The 27,516-nt window shown below is 40.3% G+C and overlaps 1 protein-coding gene across 2 annotated transcripts in view; it reads right to left on the reverse strand.

Annotated features, from left to right (window-relative positions):
• The window catches only part of elfn1b (extracellular leucine-rich repeat and fibronectin type III domain containing 1b), a 168,597-nt gene that overhangs the window by 66,556 nt on the left and 74,525 nt on the right, over positions 1-27,516 (reverse strand). The window contains exon 2 of one of the 2 annotated variants that reach the window (XM_050045502.1): positions 21,976-22,048. The exons of the other annotated variant lie outside the window; for it this stretch is intronic. The gene's annotated coding sequence lies outside the window, so the exon portion shown is untranslated. The remainder of the gene's footprint in view (positions 1-21,975; positions 22,049-27,516) is intronic. 2 annotated transcript variants of the gene reach the window in all.

Here is a 27,516-nt window from a genome sequence, read left to right on the forward strand (position 1 = left end):
GCTGCTGCTCTCTTCTGCCATGGCGAATTGAGTAAACTCTCATTACGCCTTCGCGTGGCGCATTTAAGGGCGAGGAGAGGGGCTCATTTGATTGGTGTGATGTGTGTAAAACCCACTCCACGCCTTCTCTCCTCCCTCTTTCCAACTTGCGCAGGTAGGAGGGACGGAGGTGGGAAAGAGGAGTAGCTGCGCCAGCGTGAGTGGTGTGCCAAACTTGCAAAATCCACCTGGCCACACCCAGTTGGCGAAGCGCAGGTGCGCTGCGCCCCCGCCTCGCCCGGTCTGTGAAACTAAAGCCCTTTGTCTCAACATGACCCATATTAGATAAATGGTTGTAACCGGCTCGTCAAATCTTGAGTTGCTGCTATTCAAAGAGGAGTTGGACCAGACACATCTGCCAGACCAATTAAAACATGAGCTTGCAGATTCATCTGGTAGATATGCACACCACTTCAACATGTCCAGAAATCTAAAGCTTGATGGCCTGCTGTTCCTATTTATGGTTGTCAAGCAATGACTGGGAGATCTCTGCTGAGAAGAGGTGTTTAGTGAATGAGCAGGGGGCTTTTATGTTACATTTGCACTTAGTCTTTATGTTAATAAGTCTTATTTGATTCCCTTGCACCCTGTTTCCAAGTGTATTTGCAGAACTAAACATTGATTTGAAAATCATGAAATCTTAATGTGAATTAAATAATATGATTATCTACATTTTGTAGGATAATTTAATGCAAATTGATTGAGTGTTTATATTATGCATGCACTATTCTGACAGGCACATTCTCCTGTCAAGGTGCTTTTCTGCATCATAACCTCTTTATGGTTTAGTTTGGCAAGCAAAGGCCATCATCTGAGCATCACGGTGATTCCCGAAATCAGTCTTCTGAGTGCGAAAAACAAGGATTTTTCATGTAAATTACATTTCATGACATTTTATCTGTTTACCTGTTGTCAGTGTTGACATGTATTGTCAGGCAACATTTTAAGCTTCAGGCAAAGGAAAAGCAAATGATACATACCCTGGGGAGATTGCATAAGAACATCGCTCCCTGTTTTATGTATTGCATCAATCACCAAATGTGTACCTTTAGCTTGACTCTAGTTCCCCCATATGACACACAACCTGATGTACACGTGTCACTAACCACAACTGTATTTAGGTTTTCGGGGGCAAGTCCAAGTCAAGTCTCAGGTCATATGACAGATCTTCAGATGGGACACCTGCTGATTCCATTACATTTACACCTGATGTTTAATAGTCTATCATCCTGTTTTCTGACCATTTATTCCCCATTTCCTACATTATCACATCACAGCATGTGTATGATGGTTCATTCTTGACCCTTAACAAACAAGTTAACAAAGTCTATTAAAGCAAGTCACAAGTCAGACCTCAAGTCATGACTCGAGGGCAAATCTAAGTCAAGTCAGAAGTTTTTATAAACGAACTGCAAGTCGAAATGCAATACTTTAAGGACTCTGAAAGCAAAAAAGAAAAGAAAGTGTGTGTCATTTCATGGTCAGTACAGCAATAATGTTTTTACTGAACTGAGATGCCGTCCTTTCAATGTATCAGTGTATACATAGAAGAGATAGAAATTAATGTTTAATGTGTGTGAAAATGTTCCAGGATTTTACAAGGTCAAAACATACATGATTAGGGCTGAGTATGGGCAAGTATCTGTCAATATGATATGTATCGTGATACAGGGGGTATGAATCAGTATATTGCGATATGTAAGGTAAGCAAGCAAGGTGATCTTCTGCAGTATTTTTATAATCTAGTTTTAGGAAAACTGTCATAGTATAAAAAGCAAACCAACATTTGCACTGAAGAGTGATCAGAACCAGAACAGCGGGATCCGTATTTGTATTCATAGCATCCAACATCCAAAGCACTAGCCTTTGTGCAGTCTGAGCAAAAGGATTAACATTTTTCTATATCAATAAGAAAATGAAAAATAAAATAAAAAAGCTTGCAGGATTCTTTAAGTAAACAAACTAAAAAAAAACAATTAAACAATTAAAAATAGTGTTTTTGAAAACTGATGCAGTACCGCAACATACTGCAGTGCTGAAGTGCATTGATCTTACATCGTTACATGTGACTTAGATGTTCATACTTTGAAGTCAAGGCATTAAGGAGTCAAGTCCAACAGCAGTGGAGACTTAAATCAAGTCATTAGGTCTACAGTCGACAGCTGTAATCTTTGCTTTACACTAAATCTATTCAAGCTCCTGTGACTTGCACAATCAAAGGAAAAGAAAAGCAGAAAAATTATGTAAATAAACAGCCCTGTTACACAACTGGACATGCATCCACACACTGCAGCTCTGCTTTTTTTATCTGCAAGACAGCAGTTTGAGCCTGAGGATGTAGAAATGGACAGAACCAACAGGGACACACAGAGAGAGGCTGTATGGGGAAGAGAGGGATGCTGGGAAATAAGAAGAGGCCTGAGTGAAAAGGCAAAGTAGCAGACTGCCACAAATGAATAGCTGTTGAGTGTTACTGGCAGCTGAAAGACACAGTTAACACGTGTAGTGATACTGACGTATGTTTGTGTGTGTGTGTGTGTGTGTGTGTGTGTGTGTGTCTCCATGCAGTCCTATGAGCCTGTTGGACAGAACAAACAGTCAGATATTCAGTCAACATCCCTGAGCTCCCGTGCTCTGAGCGCTATTGCAGAGATCAGTTTTTCATTGCAAACATCACAAACGTTCTTTAATCACTGCAGGCGATGAAGACAGCTCCTCAAACACACAACTGCACACACACATACTGTACCATGAACCGCGAAGACCATTTTGTCTCAGAAGGATTTCTTTTGGCTTTATTCTACCCGGTCATAATGTACGTCATTTGACATTAAAAAACTCACTGAGAACACAAACGAAAATCATTCAGGTGGCGCAGCATGATGTGGAAGACGAAACAGAGGAGGTCTGGTAGCTTTGGTAGAAAAACAAAAGAGAAACAAAGGGGAGAAATACGAGGGGAGAGATGGATGAGGAGCCTGCAGAAAAACAACAAGTAAAAACTGAGGCTCTGATGCATTACTGCTGGCAAATTAGCTAAACATAGAAACTACTACTGAACTGTCACGCGCACACACACACACACACACACATACACACAGACACACACCATGCAGCACTTTTTAGCTATTCCTTGTGCATCAGCAGTGTGTTTGCTCCTCTGTAGTCCCCTTGGCTGCGAATGGAGAGGACAGCAGAGAGGAGCTTGGTGTTTATTGTTATCCTCACAGACGAGAGTCTATAAAGGCTAAAAACAGTGACCAGCGAGCCCAGCAGCAGTGTGAGTGAGTCAGACTCAGCTGGTCTCCATCAGTGGGAGGTCTGCAGCATGGGGCATCTGATTTGTTGTGAGAAAAAAAAAAAAAAGTAAATAAATCAAGTTGGCCGCAGGCAAGCTCAGGGCACACTGAGCGGGTCATGGCAGCCTGGGTCGAACTCGTGTGAATGTCATCTCTCTTGACTATAAAGCAACATATTTGTAATGTACCATGTGATATATGGGTTTTAATATGTGGAAATGAGTAAGGTCAAAGTAAATAACATATAAAAAATGCATCATAACAAGTCAAGCAGTATGACTTTATATAAAGAGAGAGATTAAATGGGTTAAAGTGGTGGATTAACCCTCTCCAGCCGCTGTGACTGGTTGTCACTTTCCTCATTCTGTCCTGTATATTTGCTTGGACTAAACCAAATTACTCTTCCCCTCATTTTCTGCTTCCTCTGGTGATTCCATGCTATCCCTTCCAATATTTAGCACACACACTATATCTAACGTGAGATGCACGATACAGTGTTACTGCTAATTTAGCTACACTGAACAACTTCAATGTACTGTATGCAACATTCAGAGCATTAATACAAAAGCAACCACTTTTTGCTATGTAAAGATAAAGTGGAGTGATGGCGTGCAGACCAGAGAATTAAGGCAGGCTACCTCTGTGTGTGTTGTAATCAGAGCTTCACTGTGGTTTCTTAGTTTGGCACTGCATCAAGTCCGTTCTCACTCCCAACTTGTCAAATACCGCCACTTGGTCAATGATTTCAGTGTCAGATACTGACATACAGAGGCACCTATCACGATGGTATGGTGTGCACCAGGCGGATGCTATTTCTGACATTTGTTCTAATGCAAGGTGGATTGGTCAAACAAACACCAGACTTTCACCTGGGAGCCCACTGTTCAATTCCTGCGTGAAACCAAATGTCAATGGAGTTATTTTAATTCCAAGCAGTGTGCTACCATGTGTAGCATGCTGCACTAGTAACTTGTCACATGACAAATATCACAACTTGACATGACATTAGTAAGAACCATACTTATTTTAATCCAAACCATGATTCTTTTTTCAAAATCTAATCACACACCTTTGTCGCCTAAACCTAAGGAAATAAATCTTAAATTGAAGTATTTTATGAAGTAAGTTTATTTTGAAACAGACTGTATGCATGTAACGAGCAGAAAGGAGGAGCTGTTTTCTCCTGTGAAAACAGAAATGTATTTTGAAGAGACAAAATGCATGTAAAAGCGTCAATTGAGACGCCATCTGTGAACATCCAAAACCGACACAGGAGGCTACCTAGCAGGTCATATTTTGATGTTCAGGTCCACTGACAATGCGGCTGTATTTGACAAGCTGGGATGAGATGGGTTGGTGAATCTGACTGGCTAGCTCATGGCTGCCGCTTTGCACTGACCTCATATGGCGGTTTCTGCTGATATTAGGACAGTATCATCATAGACGCGTGATGCCTACCCACCGGTTCCCCCCCAGCTGAAACCATTAGCTCTGTCAGTGCCATTGGCTGCTAGCTACCAGCTTAGCCACCTCTATGTTGAGAACACTGTCCAGACAACTCATGAGGTCTGAATACAAGAAATTACATGCGTACTTCCTTAATACCATGTACTTGCTTGACGCTGGAGTGGGACAAAACGTGGTGAAGATTTTTGGTTTTGCTCCATTTTGTTGCGCTGGTGTGTAAGGGTGGGAAAACTCATGTGTGGAGGTGGCATATCAGGTGGCAGGTGTATCGTTGACTCTCAGTTGATAAATAGAAGCAAGTGGTGGAGATTCTGTAGTAAACTTTGAGCTCCTTCTTTTTTCTTTATTTCTTTTCACAGCTTTTGTGTTTTGGCAGAGACACAACAGTACCTTTTCCATTTAGATTCTGCCAAGACAACCCGTATGAAATATGTGTTTGTCATCTGTGTTGTTAAAGACGCTGTTCGCACACGTGGTATCTTTTCGATCCAGGTCTGTTTGAGCAGCATGTGTGCTGAATTGATGTGAAGTGAAAATAATCTCCACCTTGCTTAAAACTGCACCAGCCAGGTTTAGGAGTGCACTCGTTCTAAAGTGTAAACCACTGGAAGTTAAGGGGAGCGTTTCATAAAGGGATTCAATGGGGTAGGATTGCTTGAAAAATTATCAAATCTGTTCATGCCGATTAGTGCAGCGTTAGGTCACTATGAAAGATTTCCAGTAGCTTCCAATGAAGTTCAAGTGTCAGTTTCAATGTGTTTTAAAGTTACAGAATCAATATTTTGATATTATCAACGGATAAAATTACTATGTCTATGTAAAAGGGTTCACTGTTAGGCTACATTAACACTAAAATGTTTTAAAAACACATATCTATTGCTATGTTTAAGCCTAGCGTGTGTGCTACTCCAGTGTTTGGGAACCCTAAAACAGAGACACTTGAAAGCTCTGCTGACCTTGTTTTAGTTTGAAAAGTCTGGGGCTGCCCTTTGGTCTGGATCAGTGGAAACTGAGACGCAGACATTGGCATTCCTTTCCTGACTGGGTCTTATCGGTCACAGCGATAAGTGTCAAGGCAAAAAATTATAGCTAGTCTTACATATCTTATGTGATTTTGTCCTTCTCTTGGGTACTCCTATCCCATTGCCATAGCTTCCTCCAGCAATGGATAATGCTCCTGGTATTGCTCAAATATGATGCCGTATTTACTTTGCAACGACTCCCAATCGGTTTCTCCTGCCTTGACTGCCTTAAAGTGAAGTGTTACTCAAGTGCTATAACTGAGATACCAACCGCAGAGTTGCCAATGTGATTCCTGTTAACATGAATGGTCATGTTAGATGCATTTTTCAGGCATGTTAGTATTAGTGTGCATGTGGTCTTAGTGATAAATGTTCTACAGAGTCTCTTATAGATCATTGTTTTTATTTTACAACCTTCAACTTTTGGTTCAGTGGTTTGGGTCACCCTCATTACTCTCATCAACCTTGTTGGAGCTGCAGAAGGCAGTGGGGTTTGTTACATGTATCCAAAAAAAAAGCCACCCACTGGACACTATGTGCCAAGCCCCAAAGAACAGGCGGATAAAGTCAGCTACTAGCAGGTGAACACAGTGGAGCAAGTCCAGTTGCCTACTATATAGCACTTACGATTACCATGACCTGGATGACTGAGAATCTTCAACGACAACACAGTGGAGTGTTTTAGCAGCTGTGTCAGATGTTTCCTTCAGGAGTTGGTGGAGACCAAAAACAGAGCTGAAAGCAGCAAGAATATTGGACCTAAATCTGAGAAATGTTGGATCAAAAATGCTTGTAGTGTTTTGAATTTTCTGTAGAAATTTCAGGCCTGGCAACCAGACAAGTCAGTCTTGGCAGCAAGATCATTGGACTTCAGTGTTTCCTCTAAAATCCTTACCAACAGTGGGAAAAGGCAGAGATTGAGATGCTGAAATGAAATACCTGTACTGGGTGATTATATTGTCACATGTAGAGTATTGCAACTGATCTTCAAGAGCTTTGGGGATTCTTCAAATTGGACATTTGCATGTAGCAAGAAACATGAGTCCAAATAAATGTTACTGTTTCTCAGTGTCTGCTTGATGTGTAAATAAACCATTGTTTGCTAATATGTTCACCTTAATCATTTTCATATGATAATATGTTGTATTTACAGCTTGCTGAATTGCCCCCACGTGGCCACTTATTTACTTTATCAACTACCAACAAGGGCACTTGATCTAATTTATGCACATGCTAAAGCAGCGCTTGAATCTATTTATACGGCTCCATCACCTTCTCCCCCACTGACAAATCAGACCATGACTTGATGCTTCTTTGTTTTCCTGCAGAGCCCCGTTGCTGTCAAGACTGTGAGTGTTTGGTCTCCGAAGTATGTGACGGTCTACTGGACTGTTAATGAATGCGCAAACTCGAACCTGCTCTGTGGGACATCAAAGGACTCTCCCACGGCATTACGGATTACTTCACTGTCTGTGTGGACACTTAAGATTCCAACAAAAAAACTGTTTTCCAAAGGACAAACTCCGGATGACAAAGCCGTCAAATCCCCTCTAAATAGGAAGAAGAGAGCTCTCAGGGCTTTGGGACAGGGAGGATGGTAAGTCTGTCCAGAGGGAGCTAAAGAGGGGGATGGAGGATGGGAAGAACACCTACCAGGAGAGGACAGAGAACAATCTGCAGTAAAAACAGTCTGAAGGAGGCGTAGAGTGCGCTGAGAAGAATCGAGCAGGCAGACAGGCCAAACCAAGAGAGGAACAAGTGGACTGCTTACAGGGGAAACAGCTAGCTTGTAAAATTTTCATGCAGACTAGGAGCTTGCACTTGGACTTGATGACCCTCTCCTTCCCACTTCACATGTACGAGATTAGCACTGATGGCAGCACTGTGGTGACACATAAGGCAGTGTTGTGTTGAAGTAGTTAGGCTTTTAGAAAGACAGAACACTTTTAAGGAGATACATCAGAAATTATTCTCTGGCCTCTAAGTGGATAGGTTCGTGTACACAGTTGATGGCTGAGCAGACAGGCACATGGACACATGTAAATGAATCTGTGCTGGTAATTAGCTTACAAGTGAAGGACAGGCAGCATTTTATCAGCAGGGGTATAGAAGTAGAAGAAGTGGGAAGAGTTATTTTAGGCTTCCAAGGTTTTGTAAGTTCCATTACTGTTCTGCTGGTGACTGGCAGTTAGAGCATTTCTAAGGCTTGAATGGGCATTAAACTGTCCTGGGTATATCATCAGAACAGATGAGCAACTCATTCATTCAGTTTCCATAACAGCTTATCCTGTTAGGGGTCGCAGGGGGGCTGGAGCCTATTCGAGCTGACACTGAGCGAGAGGCGGGGTACACCCTGGACAGGTTAAAATATTTGTCTGTTTTCCAGCTGTGAACAGCAGTTCTGTAGCTCACTCTGTTTCGTCAGTTGGTTCATAAAAACCCCACCACCCTTTGGTGGCCTCAGTCTTTGCTGCTATCACATGAGATGGCAGGTGTTACATTTTTCAAGATTTTTGCTCTTTTCTTTTTTGCCCTTAGCCAAGCTGCGTCTCCCCTCAGTTACTGTTGCTGTTCCTGTTATGCTTTTCATCCTAGCATGGTGCATAATGCTATTTACAACGATAATGGCAGCAGATATTAATTTGAAGTTGATGACTATTGCTTTGTTGCATGAAATGGCTACTGTTGCTAGCATATTTGATCAGCCGATCAAGTAGTCGAGATCAGTCTTTGTCTCGCGACCAGTTTCAAGAACACTTTTTAAAGGTCTTGGTTTTGACTGCATTTTCACTCAGTCTTGGCTCTACCTCAGACGTAGAGAACTGTGGATTTTACTGGTAGACCAGTCAAGACCATAACTGTGCAGATATCCCTAAACTGCCTGCCAAAAAAAATTGTTGAATACAGATGGTTAAATTCATTGCAGCTCCTTAGTTTGTATTTATTTTCTCATAGAAAACAAAAGAAAAATCCCACACATTGATCATCTTTTTATAATGCAGTCTTCTGCTGGGAAACCTTGAGTCCTTGCGTTCATGTGGATGCCACTAGATGTGCTCCACCCACCCAAACACCACTGCAGATTATAGTATGATGAGGTGTTAAATGTATAGTATTGTTCAATTTTTCAGGAAAATCTGTGTTTCTATCTTATTGTAGATCTCATTTGGAAAACATCTCAACATAGGAAATACAGTGTTAGAATAAAGGTTACAATGTTGTAACCCTAGTTCTATTAGCACAGGTGGAGTTCTCTACTGGACACTATGGGTAATACTCTTACAATCACAAGCATTCCAGTCCAGTAGAGGGCTCTGTCTGTGTGATATGGCAGGCAGCTGCTCCCCTTACTCCAAAAACTATGTGAGTTTGAGAGGATGAGGACCAATCTGTATCAAAACTGACCACCTATCTTAGCATTTGCAGGTTACGTTTTTTAAGCTGTTCCATGTGCTACAGCTGACTCTCATCTAAGCTGCACCATGACATAAACTGTGTACATCCCCCTCAGTTTGTTTGTTCGGTAATGCATTCTTTGAGCCATGATGCTGGACGAGAAATGTTTCCATGCTTGTAAATAAAAAGAACTCATTAGCTAGAAAGTTAAAGTGGGTTTAATTGCAAAGTTTGTGGCTGTTTGTGTCGCAGCAGTGTCATCCAGTGAAAGAGAAGTAATATTGCTGTCTGCAGAAATGTTTTGACTATATGCAATACATTTCATACTGATGTTTGCACAGACAGTAAGCACAATCCTGAAATCAGAATATATAAAATTTTAATTTATTTCACTGGAGTCCAGAGTTTTTGTAATGTAATTTAAAAAGGAGATATTAATGCTGTGGAAGAAAACATATATTGCAATTTAATAATTGTTGGATTTTAATATAAAGTACAGTCACAGTTGCAGCAGCAGAGATCATAATTGGACTCCCCACAGTTATGAGGCAAAATGCCATTGTTCTTAGTCATTACTTCCAGCATGCTCTGCTGGGACCTTCCCTGTCTGGCAGGGTGTCAAATCCGCTTCCTTGCGTCGCCTGACGATGTTTTGCCAGGCGTGGAGTTAATCTCTCCTCCAAACAAATGAAAATGGATTCAGAAGCAACTGCAGACACAAAAATGCCACGAATCAGAGCTCACATTTCTCTCGTCTATCTGCATGCACAGTCACGGGAAAAAAAAATTCCATTTCCTGCTAATAGCAGCACTCCCAGACACACAGTCCCACACACACGTGGTTGGGTCAACGATCGGCTGTTGCATACCGGGCAAAGTTATGAGGCATTACTGTAGCACACGTCTACAGAATAACACACAAACACCTCGACACACACACACACACACACACACACCTGGAAACACAGTGCCTGAAAGCTGAATGCTGATTTACTAATGAGCTGTCATGGTGACAGATACTGCCATTTAATTGGCTGGTAAAGGAGGCAATTAGAATTCAGTGCATAGATGCACATCAGAGAGGGAGAGGGAGAGAGCTGGGCTTTCTGTACATTATGTGTGAGAGTGTGCGCTTCAAAGTGAAACGCACATCAGGAGACCGCAACCATGTCACTCACTGCTTTAAATTATTAATTCTGATGATCCTGTTTAACTGCTCCGTGATCTGCTACTCAGTGAGTGTGTACGAGTGTTTAAGAGCGAGCGTGTAACTTCGCGTGCAGTGTGTTTGTCCCCGTACTTCTCTTCCTTTCTGCTCTGCTTCTTTAAGTTTTTTTAAAACAACTTCCATCTCTCCCTCTGCTCACTCTCTCTCTGTTCCTCATATATCACTCTATGTCGATGACTCTCGTTCTGTCTCTGTTTCTTTATCTTCCACATTTACCTTTTTCCTTCCAACTCTACCATCTGCTGGCTCAGTATGCAGCATCTGTCAAACCCTTTTCTCATCGTTGTCTCTTTCTTATTCTTATTTCCTGTCTTTCGTCTTGTCTGTTGCTATTAGCCTTGTCGTTTCAATAATCTCTTGTCTCTTCCAAATTCAAATTTGCTTTATTGACATGTCCACTGTAAAGAGCAGTATTGCCAAAGCAGGTTAAACAAGTTTTACAAAGTGCAAAGTGATAATTCAGGATCATACCCTGAAAACAGAACTTGCCGTAGATCATGTGTTTATTGCTTGCAAAAAAAACAACACAAAAGTCACTTTCATGGATAAAGATCAGTCAACCACAGTGAAATGATTGGATTAAAGAGCTGTCAACAACTTCTCCTCTGGCAGGGATTACTTTCATTATTTATGGCAAACAATCACTCTTTGAAAACATTTAAGGTCCATTTTTATACAATAAATGGTAAGGTATATTTGAAGTGATGAGCATGGCAAGTGAGTTACAAATATAGATTTATATGAGTATTAATATGCTGGATGTGAGTTCACCTAACACCTTTTGTTATGTGATTCTATTTCAAGTGAATGTATCTTTTAATGTGACACTGACTCGTGAACAATGAAAATAAGAAACGTAAGTTCTTCAGTTTTCTTTTTGTCATTTCGGATTATTCTTATATATTTCAGGTCTCTTTATGGTTTGTTATTGTTTTTTGCATTTTTAAAATGTAAGGGAGATTTTTTATTATGTAGTTAATACCCTTTTCTACCAAAATCTGCACTCCTTTCACATTGCCAGTACACAGGAGCCATGTACAGGGCTCTGAAGTAGATGAATAGAGTGTGCCAGTAAACCCGGAACTCTGTTAGCGCTTTTAGCACTTCCAGTTCTCTCGTCTAAAAGTCAATACGTTTTTTGAATGGGATTTTGGTAAAATGCCTCAAATAAGGTCTGTGGTTAACAAAAGCTGAAGTGAGTTTCAGGTTTTGTTCTACGACATAAAACACATCAGTAAATACCCTACTTGTGAATTTTGAAGCTTTTACGTGTCGTAAAAAAGGCGGTTGCTAACAAGTTACTCAATACGACTACAAACCCTGTCGGGGACATTAAAAGTCATCACCCCCGAACAGGCGAGAGTGCTGGCAGTCCGCCATTACAGCTTCTTATTTAGCTTAAACAGTCCAATTTCGCCATTATACAATGTTTTTAAAATAAAGCGGCTGATATCAGTTGAAAGCTTAGTGGCGGTGACGTCAGGCTGATATCAGTTGAAAGCTTAGTGGCGGTGACGTCAAGAATCATGCGACTGCGGAGTAGTCATGTAGTCCGTTTAAGCCTAACATTAGCTTTTTACTTCTAGTGATCGCATTTAAGCTTCAAATGCGGTATGAAAGGTGTTCATATGTGAAGATTATCTCGCTGAACAAAACCTGTAAGTATCATAAACTTGTGTTAGCCACAGAGCTTATTTTCTGACATAATCCAAAACGCAATGCAAAAATCACACTCACTTTCTTTTCCGGGAACCAGCGCGATGCTAAACTTCCGGGTTTTGACGTCAGCCCTGGCACACTCTATATGCCTTTTTTTTTTTCATTTTTAGGGTGTGTTACATTTCATGTCACAAACATACTGGAAACAGGGTTAGTCAATGGTAGAGAGCAGCACGGAGGCCAGTGAAAATATTACAATGGTTACTTTTTATATATATATATATATATATATATATATATATGCTACTTGTTCAGTCTCTCTCTCAAACTTGGTGACAAAAAAAATTGGAACAAAGTTCAAGTGCTGCTTAAACTGCGTCACTGTATAATGCCAAAAAGGGGCCAAAATACAGTAAGCTAGATGCCATATTTCAAATCACTGCAAATCGAAGCCAATCAGAGGCGAAGCCAACAAATGCCTGTGACTACTGCAGAGTCATTTGTCCTGTTATTGGATGCTGATTGTAACCTTTCCCATTAAATACAAAAGCCAGATGTCAGTGTGTGTTTGTGGTGTTGTTGTCCAGTGGGAAAGGGGCTTAACTTATTTGACCCTGTTACTGTCCCTCATACTGGATGTGAATATTTTGCCCTCTCATTGTTTGTAAATTGAAAATGTTAATTAAGGTATCGCTGGAAAAAATAATTCAGTATGGAAGAAAAAAAGACTACAGAGCTATGCTATATAAATTATACCATTATATTATACAACTACATCATTATACTACATAGAACACTATAATGGAAGTAAAAACAAACACTTGAAAGCTAATTATTAAGAAAAAATATGATGTAATTATAAGTGAGGACCAACAGGGAAAGGTGGATAAAATAAAAATGTTCTTGCTGTGACACTCTCTGACATATTTTAATATCTGACATATCTGAGTTTTATTTTGGTGAACAACTTTGTACCTGTGTCTTTACAGTAGGGCTCTGGTACCTTCTAGCAGACCGAACCCTGTTTGCTACGCCTGAGTTGCCAGGTTTGTCTTTGTCCACCAGTCTCAGTGGCCAAGTTGTGGTCATTTAGTCTATATTTAGATTGTGTTTCTGCCCAGGTAATCTGCTACTTGGCATCGTCTCTTAAGGGCTACATAGAATTGAGTTTTTGTGGTAAAAGTCCAGAAATACATTTTCCTTTGTTCTCTCTCGCTCGCTTGTCATGCACATGGCAACTCTGGTAAAACCTTCGTCTCATGCCTCATGCATAATTTCTGTGTATTTCTACATGCATTGATGTATTTGTGTATGTATGTGTTTGTGTGTGTGCACATGGTATCTTGTATGAGCCAGTAAGGACCAAGCACGGATCAGTGACCTTCGCACTGTTACATTTTTAAGGCAGGCCGTGAATAATAGATCAAGTTGGAATAAAACAGCGAAGGATGAAATATGAATTAAAATAATCTGAATTACAGAGATGGGAGCCGAGGGAGGGGGAGAGGGATGTGGGTTAGTGTATGTGTGTGTGGAGGGGGAGAAAAGTAGTCGAGAGATCTCAAAGAGAATTGAGGAGTAGATGTAGATGAATGACACTACAGAGGATTGTTATTTATAAAGACACAAGGCTCGGCAGCTACATTATGTACAGGCCAACATCATTAGTTAAAGGCATAGTTAACCCAAAACAACATATGCCTGACATATTTGTGAACAACACTGTCTTTATAGAAATAAGAAACTGTTTCCAACAAAGTCTATCACAAATACCAGTGCCTTTATCTTCGGAAAGACACGTCAGTGTTGAAAATGTGCCTTTCAAAGGTACTTTTGTGCTGCTTTGAGCCTCCTCAGAAGCCACAGAGCTACAGTCTGTGTCCTTAAATGTCAGTGAGTCACAGAAAAACTACTAGGATTCATCAATGGCACTCAAGGTAAGAGGAAAATGGTCTTTTTGGTTTATTTTTGACAGAAAGTGGCTTTAATCAAATTAAAGCAAAGTCTCACCTTGGAGTAAAGATAAATTACTTTACTGAACCAAAAATGAATGCTGTACTTATCCCCCAAAAAAACAACAACCTGAAAGCTAAATTGAAAACAAAATGTTTACCTCTGCTAAAATCATGTGAAAAACAGAAAAGAGGTCAGATTCATTATCTGGCCTTTTTCCTGTTTTAGTCTTGAATTTTTCAGCTCTGTGGGAGAAATGAGACTCCTCTCATAATGAATTTGTCAAGCCTAATTGACAAACAGCAAACAAAATGACATTTTTTAGGACTTTACTCACCAAACAGCCACTACAAACACACTCCAACAGGTTTAACAGCTTAATGAAAACTGTTTTTAAAATGCACATATAAGGAATTCAGGAAAAGTGCAACTGAAGTAGGACTGAAAATGTAAAATCTGAAGAGTGAAATTGGAAATAAATTATTCAAAAATAAACAAGCGCCAGTAATGCTGGTATTCAACATGTCTGTGTGGTCTTAAAGGGAAACTTTAACCAGCTCTGTGTTACCTCGGTGTGGGTAATGTGTGCAGTGTGTGCAGATGAATGGTGTTTTGCTTCCCCTCATACCACCAGTGCTCATAATTCCCTGCTCGTACAATGAGCAAATGTCTGCGGTGACATCCATTTTTTTGCCTAACATTGACATGTTCCATGCATAGACTGCATAACAAAGATGGATGACATGACAGCTCCCAAGCTGAAACTTCTCGACTACCCCCTAGTGGCTGGCTTCAATATAGGTCATAATCCCTGATGCAATAAAAAAAGGGGCATCCTCATGACATCATGATTGACAACTGTGTGTCAGTTGGTTTGCTCCGAATCAATGGCGCTGCTTGCAATTAGTCAGATAGGTGTTTGGGCAGAAACTTGATATCATGGATATCACTACCGCGCAGAACTTCTCAAAGCCAAGGATGTCTCCTTGGTAGGACGGGTAATTCCAAGTCGAGTCCTACAGAGGCCATGCAAGACTCCTTCCTAGCATTCGGTGAACACACATTGGAACAGGCTAGCTAGTGCCCAGGTGTTCGTCATTGAAGAGGCCCTGCCTTTAATTCTGGCAAATCGTGCACAAAGAATTGTGGGTACTTCCTGCCTAGTGAGGATACACACATGCATCCTTGAACATTCTCTGAAGGAAGGACTCAGTCCTGGGTAGAATTTGAAGGATCCTTGATATTGAAACAATCCTTTGGCAGGATTTGATAATGTAGCCTCTTTGAAATTCAGCCGTTTAAGGATCCTTACTTGAGTTTGAGAAGCACCCTCTGGCTCCACATAAGGTCACCAGCACAAGATGGCAGCTGCCGTATCTGTAAAATTTTGGCTTTATTGCTATACAGTGGGAGGAAGTGGAGATGTGTTGTCCATTTTTATACAGTCTATGGTTTCGTGTCATTCGGTGGACATTGGCTGGTGGACAGGTGGGGAGCTCAGAGCTGGCGGCACAGTGGGAAACCAAACACAATTCATCTGCAAACACTGCGGTGACACAGAGCTTATTGAAAATCAGTATCCCTTAAAGTATATGTTGTGTATGGTTTTTATATTGTTATTTCCTTTAAATGCAGAAATACCTCATTTTGAAAGGATCTTAGTTGGATGTAAAAAACAAAAAAAGTGACAGTATGGTAACTCAGATATAAATAATGTTGAACTGACAGAGTTTTATTTGGGTTCAGACACAGTCAATAATGGTAACAAGGTATGTTTAATGATTTTGTGTTAGCTTTAGCTTTAAAGATTTTGTGTTAGCTTTATGTGTTGTTAGCCAACCATTGCTAATAAATGTAACAGCATTACAATCCAGAGTTGTCATTTACTTCCTGTTTGTCTAATTTTCTGTTCCAGCTTTTACGTAGGTTTAATGACATGCGGGGAAACCAAATAAAAAAAGCTTCAGTCATCAGTCAAAGCTTTCTTTAATCCAGCTGGGATGCTTAATAACTTTTCTTACTGTAGAGTAGATCTTAAAAAAAAAATCTGTGCCATGCAACCGCAAGAAGAGCCTCCTACAGCGCATTCCTTACAAAAAGAAAACTGGCTCAAAAAGAAAAGTTTCACTGACAGCAACAGACTTATTGCATGAGTCAACTGAAGCAAGTTTACCAGACTTCAATGAGTCAACGCCCACGGTTCGTCATGACCTCTTGGCCTTTATGACTTCATTCATGCAAAATTAGGGTCTTACTTTCTGTGACTATCACTTTGATTTGACATTTCAGGATGTGTCTTTCTTCATCTTTAATGTGGAGATCTCCTGCCACTCCATCCCATAGAAAATCTATTGAGATTTCAAACTTTGAAGTCCTCCAGATAGCGAATGATCAAAACAAACGAGTTCTTGCTCATCAGCAAACCATCGACTGCTCTGCTGCAGATGCTCATTAAATTCAGAGATTGTAAAAATGAGCTCTGAGAGAGACAACCTTATGGCTGCTCTTTGCCTCGCGCCAGTGCAGAGAAATGAGAAGGGAAGACGACTCAGAGAGAGAGGCTGAGAGACAGCTTGCTGACAAACATCATCAGAGCGACAACAGATCATCCTGGGTGAAGTGAAAAGCTCTCCTCGAATAGTTAACGTCATGTTGAAGGCAAACTTTGTTTTGTTTTGTTGAGTTTGCTTCACACAAACAGCCTGCTGGTGACAGGGAGTTTTAAAAAGGAGAAGCTGGCAGCCAAGTCATACTCAGTCAATCAATCAGTCCATGAAGGAATCAATCAACCGATCAGTTTACACCACAAAAGCTCAAATGAATAGAAACAAACAACAAACAATGCTCCTTTTATGGTCCAATACCACAGTTCCCTGGTCATCAAGTGATAAATTGAAGTCACTCAGTGTGGGGTGAGATGCTCTGTTCCTCTGTACCTTTGTGCTAACACTGATGACATATTTCATAAATCATGTCTTTTTTTATTGAACAGTGAGAGAGACAGAAAGACAGAGAGCGAGGCATTTAAAAAAAAAAAAAAACGGTCACTAAGGGAGCACAGACTGTGGAAAGGAGGCAATTTAGGTGACATTGAGGATAAAATGCATTTCACTTCCCATTGTCCTCAATATGAAATGGCCATAAAGACAGATTTTTAAGAAATACCAATATATATACTGCATAGGGATGGGTACCTTTCACATTTGAACCGATACGGTACCGATACCCGGTACCTGGGAATCGGTACCGGTAAGCAACAGTACCTGTTTTCGGTACTTTTTTGCATGTATGTGTGGTAACAAAGGATATTTCATTTAGATTTTTTTTTTGTCAAAACTAACATTTGTTTCTCAATATCAAACAGGATAAAACAACATCTAACACTGTTTGTAACATAATATCAAAAGGTAGCCTATATAATTGACTATGCAGCAGTTCTTTTTATTGCACAAAATGAACCCACTCCTACTACCTCCTATTCCTCCTCTTTCCCCTCTGGGAAAAATGTGTGTGGGGGAGTGTAACGTTAAAGTTACAGAATACGAGGAACCGAGCTAATAATGATAACTAAGGCAAGTTAAAATGCGAAGCTAACGTTAGAATGACCAGAACAAAGCCCAATCATCTTAAACACTAAGCTTATTAATTACCTGGAACCGATGTAGCTGATGCCCCGCTTAATCACCGTCGTCATCATCGAACGTTAATCCCACTTCTTCTGCCCCGATGCTGGCTGCAGATGACAACGAGCCGCTAGCTGCAGGTGTGCTAACGCCGGGAGAAGTAGCTTTAACTTTCAGGCTATCAAATACTGTGCAGTCGTCAGCCTTTAAAAACACGTTGTGCTTTACCAGGTGCTTCCTCAGGTTTAAGGTATTTCCATAGCTGGCCTTGCATTTTGCATCGCAAATATTGCAGCGAGCGTAGTCTGCATCAAACTTTGAGATATGGAGCCACACCTTCGACCTCTTTCTCTCAGCCATGCTGCTTTGTTGATAGTTGCTACTGACGTGATCACGCTCTCGTGCATACAATGCTGCGTTCACGATAGGCAGCGAAAACGTCACTCCTCCACTCTCAAAGTCCCGAGGATGCGTTCAGGTACCGAAATGTGGTACCGTTTGATTTTACGTGAATCGATACTCGGGATTACCGGCCGAATTCAGTCGGTACCAATAAAAGTACCGAACTCGGTACCCATCCCTAATACTGCACCATGCACTTTCCTTTTAAATTCAGAATAAACCTCACAGTACGTTGGAGAGAAACAGCTCACTCTGTAGAAACATACAGATTCTATTTACATATTTGACTTTTAAAAAATTAGGATCTTAAACAAAAAAGTTCTTATGTAATAGTTTAAATGTTTTTGTTATAAAGGCATCTGTGAACAGAGTTATTATCAGATTTGGTATGTAATAAAAAGTTGAAACAGAATCCTATGAACTTTTCCTGCCCCAGCGTTTCCAAGCTGTATTATTGTTTGCACTACTGTCATAAAGAGGACTGGATAACTTCCCGTTTTCTTCAGAGCCTAGCAACGGTTTCCACAGTTACTTCCATTTTTCTACTGTCCCCCATTTCTGCTACTGGGGATAGAAACTGCAAGAAACTTACATTGAAACTCTTTGATAACTTGGTATGGCAACTGATAGCTACCAGCAAAAACGAAACCACTATCCTCATCCTATTTTGGTTGCGCTGTGATTATCACACTTCCTTTCAGAGCCTTCCTTTGCGATCATACCCAATGGCAGACAGATTTGCATAGTGAAAGCAAGGCTTACAGGGGACAATCTAAACGCAGACGGTCTTCTTTTCTATAGCCATTACATTGTGCATTCAACATTTACCTCACAATGATAAATTAAAGCAAAAAACTTCTAAACAATTTCCATTCTAACATTAACAGGTTGAGGTTATGTAAGGTTTATAGTTCCTTTAGAATTGACGAACTGTTTGTACTTATTCAGAGTGAAGTATTTATTATCATCATCCTTACAGTTTGCTTTGAAGGACCTTGATCCAACACAAGCATGCATCATATGAGGACTGTGTTCTTTGACCACAAAATAATTATGTAAGAATGGTCTAATAATGCAACAAGTTTTCATACCATCTAAATGGCAAAATAGGTTGTTTCAGTGCTCTCCAACACAGCCCATATGGGAAGGCAACCACATCATAACATCATGGTAAAGGTTAGGGAAAGGCTGTGGTCATGCTTTAAAGAAAATGCTGCATAAAATAAAATAGCATGACACCACTTCCTGCTGCACCACTGAGCATAAACACTAGTCATTTTAAGGTGTTTGAGCAAATGACCTCTGTGTATTTGTCAGTGAGCATAGCTTACATAAGTTTATGTGTGTGCCCTCAATGTGCCTGTGTTATTCATGCCTCTGGCTTGTCAATATAAATATGGATAAGGCTTCTCAAGTCGACCCCAGTGACCTCCATAAATACCTTCAGTACTGTGAAATCACAGAGAGGATTTTATATGTAACAGTAACCTATGGTATGACATCGGATATCAAGTGGTGGAATGTAAGTAAGTATATTTAGTTGAATACTGAATTTAAGTATAATTTTGAGATACATTTTCTGATATTTTATACTATAACTCCACTAACTCCATTTAAAAATGAAAATATTATACTTTTTATTCCACTAGATTCATTTTATAACTGTAGTGAGAGTTACTTTTCAGATCTGGATTTTACATGTAAAACAAATGATAAGTTTGTGAAAATAATGCATTGTTGTGCATACACACTTTGCATAATGATTACCTTTAATATTGATGGATTGATGGATTGATTGATTGATTGATAGATATTGATTTTTGCTGCTAATTTTGTGTACTTTAACATAAATATAAATTTAAGTGCAAGACTGTTACTTGTAATGGAGTGTTTTACATTGTCCTATTTCCTCTTATACTTAAAAAAAAAAGGAAAAGATCCCTATACTTACTCCACCGCTGCCTCTCTCAAGGAAACCATAGGCAGAACACACAGTAATAGCTAAAGCATAAATGACAATAAATCAGGTGGCTGGGTTGAATTCAGTATGCAAACTGGATTATTAGACAGATTAAGATTAAAGCCTTCCTGGTGGCTCAATAAAAAGACAAAATCACATGTGAATAATGTGCAAAACTTTAAAACACACCCACACACATTCTTGTACTTCTATCTTTGTGAGGACCCTCATTGACATAATGCATTCCCCAGCCCCTTACCCTAACCTTAACCATCACAACTAAATGCCTAACCTAAACCTAATTCTAACCTGGCCCCTAAAACTAAGTCTCAACCCTCAAATAGACCTTTGAAAAAGTGAAGACTGGGTAACAGACCTCACTTTGAAAAATGTCCTCACTCTGTTGCTAAAATACGTTTTTTTGGTCCTCACTGTGTCACATGTGCAAGTACACACACACACACTCACACACACAAAGTGCATTAAGTTGGTTAAATGATAATAATGTAATCAAATAGGGGAAAATATTGAAGTTTTAAATTTTTAGAGTTCAAAATGTCTAATTTAGACTTGAATAACTAAAATTATTTTCAAAGAGTTGTGATCAAAGTCACAGGGGTCCAAAAAAAGTCATACATCATCTAGTCTGAACAGGAAAAGGCTCTTTGAGATCTTGGTGGGTTTTGTTAAATAAGAATTGGGTTAATTAACTACATCTTAGGGCTGTACCAAATAGTTTGAGACTTCAATGTTTGATTCATAAAATTGACATTCAAATTCTAATTCCTAAGTTATTTTTGCACAGATGCAGATAAAGATTAGGCTACACTCCTGCTATCAGTATTATTGTAGAATTAGATTCCAGTGGAGGCTGCGTGGGAATTATTTCTGACTTGTGTGATACAAACATTTCAACTAACTCCAGAGCAATCTAACAGTGAAAATCATGAAAAAAAGATGCAATTATTTCCAAAATTTACAACATGGTTTTATCTAAAAAATATTCTGCTGCAGTCAAAAGACTCTACTGCTTTCTGCACACAAAGGGAGGCAGCACCTGCAAATTAAATTTATTTATTGAAGAAAGAGGGCGGCATGGTGGTGCAAGAGGGTTCCTGGTTCGAACCCAGAGTGTGGGAGTGTGCATGTTCAGTGTCAACGAAGGTTTACTCTGTGTGCTCCAGCTTCCTCCCACAGTCCAAAGACATGCAGGTTAATTGGTGACTCTAAATTGTCCGTAGGTGTGAATGTGAGTGTGAATGGTTTACTGTCTCTATGTGTCAGCCCTGTGATAGTCTGGCGACCTGTCCAGGGTGTACTCTGCCTCTCGCCAAATGTCAGCTGGGATAGGCTCCAGCCCCCCCACAACCCCTAACAGGATAAGCGATTACACAAATGAATGAATGCATTAAAGAAAGATGGTTTAACAAACAGAGAAGAGTAACTCATTTAATCTGATGAATCACTTTATTCAAATTGAGGGTTTTGTTTAAGGATTTTTTTTTATTATTAGGGTGATGACATCATAAAATATAACAGCAGACATTCAAAGCTTCTTTTGAAAACCTCAACAGAATCTTTGAATGCGGATAAAATGGCACAATAACCTGAAATATAATTTGATATCAATGTCAACTTTTTAGGCGTTCATAACAAACAACTGCTTTTCTGGAGAAGACAGTTCCTGCTATAAACTGGGCTATTTGTACCTTGTGTTAAGACAAAGCTTAGTGATAAACTACTAAAAAGATAAGAGCATTTAGTTCAAGGAAGGATACCAAGTCCTGCAATCCACACTAGCTCAGTCCCAAACTACAGTGCAGGTGTAGAAGGATGGTAGGGGTACACTTTGCCCAGAATGCAGGTTCACATTTGAAGACATGGTACTCATTGCACTTCATTTCTCAAGACCAAGGCTGGACCTCACCTCAACAGTCTTCTTTTTTCCTCTCTCGCTGTAACTTTTTCTCCTGTCTTCCTCGGCCACTCTCCCTTGCTCCCTGTTACAGAAACACACACATATACACACCTCTGATTTCACGACTCATCACCCCCATGACCCACATAGACCTGGAACTAATTCACACAAGCCAGAAAGAGATGGAGAGGAAGAAAGAGAAACAGAAAGAAAGCTGACAGGAGGCAGACCGAACGAGGAGGACAGGAGGCTGATGCTAGATGAGAGAAAGCAGAAAGCCAAAGCAGAAAAGACAAGCACGAAGTGGGGGGGCGATGCTGAAGGCAAGATGAGAGAAGAAATTGGGTAGGAACGCAGGGCGAAAGAAGGCAATAGGGAGGAGGAATGGAGCTGGATAATGTAGCCGGTAAGTGATAGACTGAGCAGCGGGAGAGGTAGAGCGAGGTCAGATAGAGAGATGGATAGAAGGAGGGGAGAGGAGGGGTGGAAGGAAAATTTGGGTCGGCGAAGTGCAGCTGCATCGGGAGAGAGCCGAGATGAGGAGGGTAAAAAGGGGAGAGAGACAGGAGGCAGGAAATCAGTTGAGCAGACAGAATGTAGAGTATGTGTAGAGAGGATAAGTGGAGGGGGTGAAGATGAGAGAGAGGTAGAAAGAGAGGAGGAGATGGAGGAGGGGGGGTGCGGAGTAACAGTCATCAGTATTCCAGCCTTGTACTCAGTTTCCAGCCAAGACAAATGAGAGCCAACATCAGGGAGGAAGTGGATCAGCTGAAAACACACCAACCTCTCCCTCTGTCACCCCGCTCCCCTTTCTCTATTTTTCTCGCTATCTCAACCCCCTCCTTTCACAAAACAGAAGGAACCTTATAGCTGCAGTAGCTCATGCTGTTGGGACCTTCCCAAACACACACACACACACACACACACACACATACACAGCAGCACCATAAATAAACTGTTTTGGTGTGTCACGTTCACCCTTTTCCCAGGTTATTTCAGCAGTAAGCCCCCCCCCCTCCCCACGGAGGATTTATTTGAGGTGTCATCATGTCAGGATTATTTATTGACATTGTTTATTTATGATTTTCAGAGCCTGGGAAGTCTCAAGGGAAAATATACAAATTTGTGCTCTGGAGTTTTTTAAATGTCTAAGCACAAAACAGTTACAAGAACTCTGCAGACAGGAGATAAATCTGAAATCTGAAAGTTAAAAAGGGTCATTTAAAGGAACGCTTTGTCCCCCAAATGCCCATTTGTCTATCAGTTTCTCACCCCATGTTACACTGAATTCATGAACACAACACAGTGAACGAAGAATCCAAAAACAGAGAAAATTCTTGATGAATTGAAGCAAAGAGGGGGGTGCATTTAACAACAGCAAAACTATATCAAAACATCTGTTTACAAAGTCTCACACAGATTGTGCAGTATAATCCATTTATCCAGCCGTAGTCTCAGTACTTTAACACGTGTTTTCGCTAAAACTTTATTATTTAAAACACTTTGCATCAACAGTTTCACATGTAGCACGCGCATGTGTTTGAACTCTCGGTAGAACGAACAAGCAGAGCTTTGTTAGAATTTATGTTTTGAAACAGTTCTGTTCTTACACACACTTTCACCCTAATTCATGAAGAATGTTGCCTGTTTTGGATTCTTCGTTCACCTCAGAGGCATAACAGAGCACTATAAAAGTATGTGTGTTTATTTACCAGGTGTTTATGAGACATTTTAGTCAAAAAAACATTGTTGAACAGGCTAAATCTTAGTTTATCCATCCATGTATCTCTGTCCTCAGTGAAATCTAAACTATGATAAATCCAAGTGGCTTGTTTAGATCACATTATCCCTGCCCTGACAACTTTAACCTACTTTGCATTGAGGTATGGTCACATTAGCCTTCTGTCCAACTAGGGATGTACCCATATCTCAATACGAGGTACAGCTGTTCTAAAAAGAACAAATTATGCGGCGTAAACAAACGTATCCTACCCGAAGTTGTTCGTCATTATACAGGGGGAGAAAAGATGCCATGATTGATATGTCACTTTCTTCAGATCAATTCATATTGTGACAAGCAGCACATACAAGGAAACGGGAAGTAACAGTCTGCAATGTCAAGCCTTTGATGAGACTCAACACAGGAGACAAGACCTGCTAAACACTGCTGGAAAATACAGCCGGAGCGAAGAAATGCAGCAGCCACCTCACTAACAGTTACGACTATAAACCAGCACAAAAATGACAATTACCAACATAAACCCCCATGGTCTGAACAGACACATTACACGTTTGCTTTTTGGAACATAAAACTTAAACTACTCTAATAGTAGTTTGGTAGCACATACTAGTCCAGCACTAGGCATGATGGTAAATGTGGGCCGTTGCTACAATATCATTGAAGATGACCACAATGATAGAAATGCCCATTCTGTTTGCAACACAGGACTCTGACTTCACTAACTGGTTGTTTCATTTACTACACATTATTGAAAAGTGATATAGCCGCCCTCACCAAATCAGTGCACAGCAGGCAGCAGGCTGAAAGATGACCTTTCCCGGCGATGAGGAGGAGACATCATGTGCTGGAGTAGCGAGACAAAAGCCTGATGTGACAGCCGGGTTTCATTCAAACGCATGCAAATTATACATCAAGATAAAGCTTTGAACCTGTAGTTTTTAAGTGGTATGTGGTAATTTCCTCCATTTAAGAAACCTAGTCAAAATAATGAAAGAAAAATACTGTATGTATCATTCATAGGGTTCGAGGACTTTTGACATAGCGCCCATTAACACCCTAATAAGTATTTCATGGCTATTTAAACTAAGTGATGGGAAGTACGTGTGTGTGGCATTAGAAAAATAAAAGTCCCCTGAGATAAATAAAAGTAGTAATTTAAAAATCATCCATATTCAACAATAAAAACCCATTTATTTATTTATTGTAACTATTTTGACTCATTTAAATATTTATATTTAATTATATATATTTTATATATTTATTTCCATACATATTTATTTTAGGATTTATTTTTTTAAGCAAATTTATTTTATTTGTTTGATGTTTGTTTGTTTATATAACATTGATTTAAATTGGATTCTGTAGTGGTGGGACTTAGACAGCTCACAAAACTAAAAATGAAAATGAGCAGGGCAGAGAGATGAAAAGTTCTGTATGAGGTGCTCTATCTGAATACAGAGACAGATAATTTCATAATGAATGCACACAGATAATGAGGTGCCTATGTCCACTAAAACTGCTCCACAATACTGCTCCACAATATTGCTCCAAAGACCCCATAAGGGCTGTGATATCAGTGATTTTGGTTTGATTTTGTAATGTATAAATATTGAGCACAGTGATCACGAACTGTAAGTACAGCATGCTGCAGTTTTCTACATTTCAAAACACAGTGCATCAGTGTTTGTTTTGGCTGACTTTGCAAATTTGTGGGGTTGAACAAAGGTGAACCTTTGGGTCTGCCAGGAAATTGCACAAAGACAGGAAATCTTGTATTCTTTTGTCGTAGAAGCTTCGATTGCATCCAGTGGAAAAGCTCATTTTTGCAGGTGAGTGACTCTACCTTTAGGCTACACAATGGTATTCACTGTGTGCACCTCACAGACAGCAGCTGAGATTCGCCAGTATTATTGAACCATGATGTAGTGTAGCATTAACACTGTATAAAAAGTGCAATGAGGGGACAAGGACAAACCTAACACATGCGAAACTGAACTATATTATCATAAAGCAATGAATTTAGTATTTGTGGGCATCTCTGTACCAAAACACAGCTGCTAGCACTTTGGCTGCTTCTCTGTAACTGACCAGAGCAGCTAATAACAACCTTAAACTTGTACAGCATATTTTAGTCCCTCCAGGAGGTCTGTGTTGTGTGGCTCAGAGGTAGAGCGGGTCATTCACCATTTGGAAGATCAGCGGTTCGACCCCCGGCTCCCCCAGTCTGCATGTCGAAGTATCCTTGAGCAAGATACTGAACCCCAAATTGCTCCAGATCATGCTTCCATTGGTGTGTGAGTGAGTTAAAACCTGAGTAGCAGGTGGCACCTTGTATGGTAGCCAGTGTATGAATGGGTGTATGTGACTCAGTATAAAAAGCACTTTGAGTGGTCGGATGACTAGTAAGGCGCTATACAAATGTAGGATGCATCCATACATTTTTGCAGGATACAATACATCCATTTCTAATAAAAATAATGAGGAGGCTCGTCGTCCTTTTTTACACCGCCATTTAGTCTCTGAACAGGAACAGAATATGTTCTGGTCAGTCATACAGTTGGCTCATTACAGGCACACACAGCACGCTTGGGCATGTTTCTCATGAACTGCCGATGACTTTAACACCTGTATTGGTGTTTACTGTTTATTAGTACAATTACAACAATACAAAAATATGTACCTGATAGGAACAGAATATGTTCTGGTCAGTCATACAGGCAGCTCACACACAGCACGCTACAAACGAACAGCATGTTATTTTAGCACAGAGGCCAGCTAGCTATTTCATAAAGGGCATTACGCCGTTATTTGGACATTTCATCATTTAAAAAGTACAGCCACCCACTTGTAACTCTTCGCAGTTACATTTTCATAACTCACAGTGCATATATGTTCATATGGTGGACATACAGACATTAATACACGATATCTGTACACAGTGCCGCCCTCGACAGCTCACCTCGGGCACGTCTCTCACGAACTGGCAATATTTTAATGCCTGCAGTGGCATTTACCTACTACCTCTGAGAGAGGGCGCCCTACACAGGTATAACCACATAACTACATAAGTGCATGACTATCACATTATAGCATTAATAGCAAGTGGAGCTACATACAATACAAACTCTGTTACACAGGCTAGTAGCCCCCCAGCCAATAACAGTGTACAGGTGACAATGTCAGAACATAGGTAACACGCATCCATAAAGAAGCTACGAAGAAAACAGCACTGAAAAAAACGCAGCTATAACAAAGCAAAAGTCCAAGTGGACAAAGTTCGTTCCAAAACACTGTTCTTGGTTGAGGTCAGGGAGAAAAAACATGGTTTGTGTTAAAATGAACAGATAAACACAGATTCTAAAAATCACTTTAAGTGCCTCAATCCAGCATTTTTATTCTCCAGCGTGGAGAATTTGAAATGTTGGTGTAAATGCAGGCTGAAGGCAGCAGTGCAGGGTGGCTAAATATACACTTGAACACAGAAGTTTTTAGCAGCTTTGCTGATTGAACGGTGTTAGAGAGAAATGAACTATGATCTTGAAGACACCATAATATCAACATGAGCCAGTCACATGCTCCGGCCCCGCCATGGCCTTCAATCAGCTTTGAGTTATCCCTTCAGTGTAATCTCCCCCCTCCTCTCCCTCTCCTCTCTCTGAAAAACACAAACAGCACACACAGTAATGATTCCACCCACCCACCCACTCTCTGTCTTTCGGTCTCTCTCCCCATCTCCCTACCTGCCCCCTACTGGGTTTTCCTGCTCTGATTAGTGTTTGTACCCACAAAAACAAAACCCACTGTGGGAA

The sequence above is a fragment of the Epinephelus moara genome, chromosome 5 (genome assembly GCF_006386435.1).
Source record: "Epinephelus moara isolate mb chromosome 5, YSFRI_EMoa_1.0, whole genome shotgun sequence".
NCBI classification, from domain to species: domain Eukaryota; kingdom Metazoa; phylum Chordata; class Actinopteri; order Perciformes; family Serranidae; genus Epinephelus; species Epinephelus moara.